This window comes from Gouania willdenowi, chromosome 4 (assembly GCF_900634775.1).
Source record: "Gouania willdenowi chromosome 4, fGouWil2.1, whole genome shotgun sequence".
NCBI lineage: Eukaryota > Metazoa > Chordata > Actinopteri > Blenniiformes > Gobiesocidae > Gouania > Gouania willdenowi.
This window is the reverse complement of record NC_041047.1, coordinates 14,786,073-14,792,072: the sequence shown is the minus strand read 5'-3', so window position 1 is coordinate 14,792,072 and position 6,000 is coordinate 14,786,073.

Sequence of the window (6,000 nt, the reverse complement as noted above, 5' to 3'; positions counted from 1 at the left end):
CAATCTCCTAATCAGAGAAACCCAATCCCTAACTCCTATCGACTGCCTGAGCTAGAAAAAGTGACAGACGTGACTGGAAAGGAGACAGATCAAGTCTTTATGTCTGCAGGGACTAGTGTTCAGATTCTTAATTCCAAAGCTGCTGCCCCCACTATCTCACGAACAACCTTGGTTTTATTTCACTATTTTATTTTCTAGGTGTGCAATGCACAATTTCGGTTAATCCTTTTTTAGAGTCTGTACTCCAGACACAGATGTATTTAGGGATCACAGAGGCAGGTATTAAATTGCGTGATTTATTTTTCAAAGATTGAAACCAGACCAAAAGCCAAGTCTTTCATGAAATTCAACTGCTCCTTTTTCATCCAATTAACTTACACGGGTGTGTTTATTCCAAAAAATAGTGTTACATCCCTAATGACCGTTCCCATCGATCTTCAGACTATTGCCTTTAAAACACACCCTCAGGTTTATATAAAGCCTGGAAAAGCTCCTTGGAGACAGAGGTGGAACAATAGAAAAACAATATAGGCACTTACAAAGCTAGTGGCTACATGCCAGATAAGGTACTGGTCTCTTTCTATAGCTTTACCCTCAGGCTGTGATGATAACCTCATAGATTCACTGGTGTTCCATTAACACCAGTGAAATTTACCTCCAAAAAGGCAGAAGGAATGGATGCATCAGGAGTATTCCTGTAAGAAGGACTGTTACAAATTACCAACAGGGTCTGTTTTGATTTTATTGATCTATCCTAGGTTTTATGTTACTTTCAATGTGTTCTTTGAGACACAAGTTGAACTGAAACCATTTACTTAGTATAAAAAAATTACACCGGTGGGCAGAGAGAGGCTTTGCAAAAGGTAAATAATGAAACAACTTAGTATTCTGTTATGAAATGTACGCTCAACCAAGTGTGGCGCATAAGAAAGAGATGCATCGATACAATGTATAGCCAATATATATCTGTCCATTTTTCATTTCAAGATAATCATATTCACAAATCATCCACTAATGTTTGAGGTTACATTATTCATTCTCATTAACAACAAAATACATTAAAAAAAAATGAATGTTTTTGAAATTATTCTAAAACTTTAAAAATGATATGTTTGAAAAAGTAAAACAAATATCACAACAAGTAACTAGGAGTGTGACGATATCTCGATACGCCGATATATATGCAATATTTTTTCGCGCTATCGATTATCAATTATCGCCAAGTATCAATTTTTTAAATTTTTTTCAAAACCTTTCCTGCTTCTTTATTAAAATGTGCAGGAAGGTCTTTACAGAAAATGTGTCACTGTTTGTTGAAGGAACCAATATATTGTTTATTGGAATATTGCACTATAATGGTGTCACTGGTAAAATAAACACTATTTTTTGTTTACAGAAATCACTATTGGAGATACTTATTTGTTTACATTGGTATGTTGACACTTATTTACAGAAATGTTGCACTAAAATAGTGTCTCTGTTCATAGGACACTTTTACAATGTATTGCCTTTCAGAAATATAAAACAAAAATTGTATTTTTTTACTTAATCTTTTTTTTTCTTGTTATGTCATAGATTATCGTAGATTGATTTCTGACCAATATATTGATAATCACAGTATCATCATATCGAGAGATAATCATTATCGTGAGCTTTGTATTGCATATGTTTATATTAAAAAGTGTGACAAAAATGTTTAAAAAACAAATAACCAACAAGCTCCAATATTATTGATGATTTCTAAACTGAGAGACAGCAACCCTAACAATTACATCACCAAACACCACCATTTTTATATTAAAAAGTGATAAATATGGATAGTATTTATTGTTTCATTTTGCTGCAGTTCCTTATTTAACTGGAATATCTCTAAAGGGGTCCATCTTCAAAAGTGATTAGTAGAACTGTAGATCTTGGGAAAGACTGTTCTGGTCTAAAGTTTTTGTTGGGCATCAAACCAATAAACGAAGAGCCCGAGGTAGAAGACAGGAACTTTTATACTCGCCCTTCGGCCAAAATGGAAACCCAACACTTTTTCACTGGCAGACCTAATAAAACCCCCTCTCTGGACCAGGTTTCCGCAGTGACGATATGGTCCATCAGCCTGAAAGCTTATAAAAACCTTTTCCTGATTAGTTTCCTCAACATGTCAGGATGCTGGTAAAACTTTACCGAGAAGGATGACTTTTGGCTGGCAATGGGTGATTCATAAGATCACAGTAAAAGAGTGTTTTAAACTTAAATGTGATAGTGAAAGCAGACTCTGCTGCTGGGTTTACTTGCAATAGACTGGTAATGGTAGCAGTCTAAATCTCTATTAGTTGGAAATACACTCATGGAGCAGTCGTGTGTGTTGAATCTAGACACCTGTTTAACAGATGTCATATTGTATAAATACATGTATAAAACAAAGACATTTCATCTGATGTTTGACTACCTTGAACGAAGGATGTTGTTATTTAAACACTGGATATTTACCTATCACTTTCTCAATCTGTAGGCTTCAGATCAACCATATTTCATGGGCAACTTGCCAAGACCCCATCTGACGAAGAGAGCAGCTGTTAGGGTCAATGATACCCTTCAGTTCCCATCACTTATTAGTAAAGCTACACTCATTTCTTTTTTTCTTTAGGTTTCATATTTGTGCTTGCATGGTTGGTGCATGCAGCCTGTCGTTCCTCAAGTCAACTTTGGGGATCAAAGGACGTCTAATGAGATAATATCACATTTGCTAAACTTTGTTTAAATTAAAAACATTGATCTCTGACCTTCAACTCTGCACCACTTTGTGTCTGCTTGATGACAAAGATAAAGTTGACGCCAGGAACTTTAAATCACATCTGAGAGTCAGGGATCAAGTTTAATCAAATCAGAGCTACTACACTCACAGGAAAATAAAGAACTACGTATCACAGGAATATCCGTCAAATTAAGAGATATAAATAGTTGCATGTGACTAGAGGCAGTCAGTGCTCTTTAACAATGGCATCAGGTAGTTCTTGTGAAGTATTCTGAAGTAGTCTGTGAAGTAGTATTAATACTACTGTAAAAAAAATTAACCTGTGCAACAATTGTTTTGTACATAAGAGACATATAAACCATCTGATATGAAATATATGTTTGTTCTTAATTATGCATTGATTTTAACCTTTGGAAGTTAGCTTTAGTCTCAAGGAATTTAGAAAATCCTTTGAAATGGTGTAATTATATTTATATCATGAGAAAGATTTTAATATTTCCAAACAGATGTTTGCTATCTGAAAAAATTCCAATCTTAATCCTGCAGCTTTGTCAAATAAAAAAAAATGGAGTGTGGTTTCATTTATGTCCACAAATACACACATTATTTTAACGTATGCCATCAGAGCCACAGGATAGTTCTCTTATTATAAGTCCGACTTTGTTCTCCCGCTCAGTGTGCATACCATTTTTTTATTTTATGAGATGACATCACTACGCAAAGCTATCACTGGTTGGCTAGCGCAAAAGTTTTATATCTTAGAGAGCGTGAGATAGTTTTGTAAAATCCCCTCCACCTCTCCCCTGGGTGATGTTTTCCAAAGTAGACTCGCTAAGGCGTAGCAAACAAGAGTGAATGCCCAGGCCGGACGGTGAGGAAAAGCAGATCAATGAGACAGCCCAACAACTCATGCGTAGCAGCTTTGCTGAGCTTTGGAGATAGTCCTCTGTGGATAGTTCTGGTTTGGAAAAGTGAAATCTGCTTTGGATGACTGCGTGTGGAGGAAGGGTGTTATCGGCAGAGGATCCTCCGCCTGTGATGCTATAGTTTCTTTGAAAGATGGCGTTTATCTGTCATGAACATTTGGAAGGGTAAAGCCACGTAAGTATACCGGTAAATGTTTTGAGTGTCGTAAAGTTTAAGACGAACCGAGATGATTGATGCAGATGATATGACATAAATCTGGCTCTTTACAGGAAAAGAAAGTTGAATGGCAGATATTTATCCATCATTTTCAATTTGGCTTTAGGGATGAAAAACAAATGCTAGAAATATGTTTTTAGGCGATAATGTTGCTAAAAGTAGAGCGATTGATCACAGCCGACTTGTGTTGTGCAATTGCACCAGTCTTCATATTTAAAGCCAAAGTTGCTTTGAAACTAAAATGTAGAAACATTGTGAGAAATACAGTCACACCAAAATTCAGCCCTGGTGTTTTCTATTCAGACCAGCCCACTACATTATCAGCAACACCATATAGATGCTGTCATATAAGTCAGTGATTCTCAACTTGTGGCTCTTCATGTCTTAATTTTGATTAACATTCCCCCAGAAAACCTTAAAAGGGGAAAACTTTTTAACCCCTTTTTACCTATTTCCTTTAGCTGTTTTGCAACTTCCTTTGTCCCATTTTTGCCCTTTTTCAAAACTTTTTTTTAAGACTTTACCTACCGTTTGCCAATTAATATCCTGTTATCCTTTCTTAAATTTTTTTGGCCACTTTTCATCCGAATAAACTAACTTTTGACCAATAAATACCACTTGTTTCTTTTTTTCCTTACATTTTGCCTCTTATAATTCCACATTTTAGCCCTTTTTCACTACTGTTTGCCACATTGTGCCCATTTAAGCTACCCTTTGCCATTATATGCCACCTGCTTCCTCTTTCTTTGCCCAATTTTTGACCACTCTTGCCTGCTTTTGGCCTATTTTAGTCACTTTTCACTCTTTTCTTGCCACGTTTTTGCCACTTTTGGAACATTTTTGGCCACCTGCTACCATGTCTGCCTCCACTCGCTCGTCAAAAAAACAAAAAAAACAAAACAAGTAGTGGACGATCCAGAAATAGAATAGAAAAGCTGAACAAATTGTGAAATAGTCAATACTCTCATAAACAACTCATCGCAAAAGATTGCATAGATTTTCAGCAGACAAAGCAATGTGTTGGTTACAAACCAATATAGTGGTTGGAGTGTCCAGAAAAAATAAATAAAAAGAAATGTTTTAGCTGATTGTGGGATCCTATTTCACAAAATGCCTGGGACATTAATTTCAATCTACAATGAATAATGATAAAAGAAAGTGTATTCCACACAGTGTAGTCACAGAGAAAAGTTACTCTCACAAAAGGTACAATTACTGGGTCCATTTACATTTAGACTAGCATTTTGTAGCAATTTCCATGTATGTCCTCAGGTATCAGACGGCTCCATGGAGTCTCATTGTTGGTAATAGTGATAATGTAGCAGTTGGGGAGAGAAAATGTATAAGTGAAGTGAACAGGTTTTTTGCCAATGGAAGCAGAAGAGTAATAATAAGGAGGCTGACAAAAGGAATAGCGTCATTTTAAAAGCCTGCTCCAGATTTAAGGTTTTTTTTTTTTGGTAAATTCTTTGGTTTCATGTTCAGCTGCAAGTTTTATTTATCTAATTTCCTTTGTTATTTCTCACTGGTGTCCTGTAATGTATTTTATTGATGACTTCTGGTGAAGGGTCACTGGCAAGATTACAGTCATTTCACTCGAGTAATTGTACCATCAATCTTTGTAGATTGTGGGAGGAAATCAGATAGAGGAGAGAACATGCAAACCACACGGAAGGAGTGAGTGTTATTTAGTCTGACTGCGTGACAACAAGTGTATCTTTTTCACATGAAAAAAAGGTGTATTGAAAAGAAACAACAATACAATTCCATCAATAAATGTTTATTTTTTTTTATCCAATTCACGTTTAACCCTCCTGTTAGAGGTCAAATTGACAATTTTTAAAGTTAGCTGATAAATGAAAAATAGAATTTTTTCTACATGTTACATTAAAAAAGGTATGTAACAACTATTGTGTTTTATGTTCTTTCAGAAGTGATACATTGGTGAAACATTAAAACAAGTTTGAACATGTATTTTCTTTAGGGAAAATGACTGAATTATTATAATTGAGTCATTACATTTACAGAACACCATCACTCTAACTATAGTAGTGTTGTTAGTAATTAAATATTAGCTTATTTTGTGTTCAGTTTTTTAAAATTTGGATCTTTTC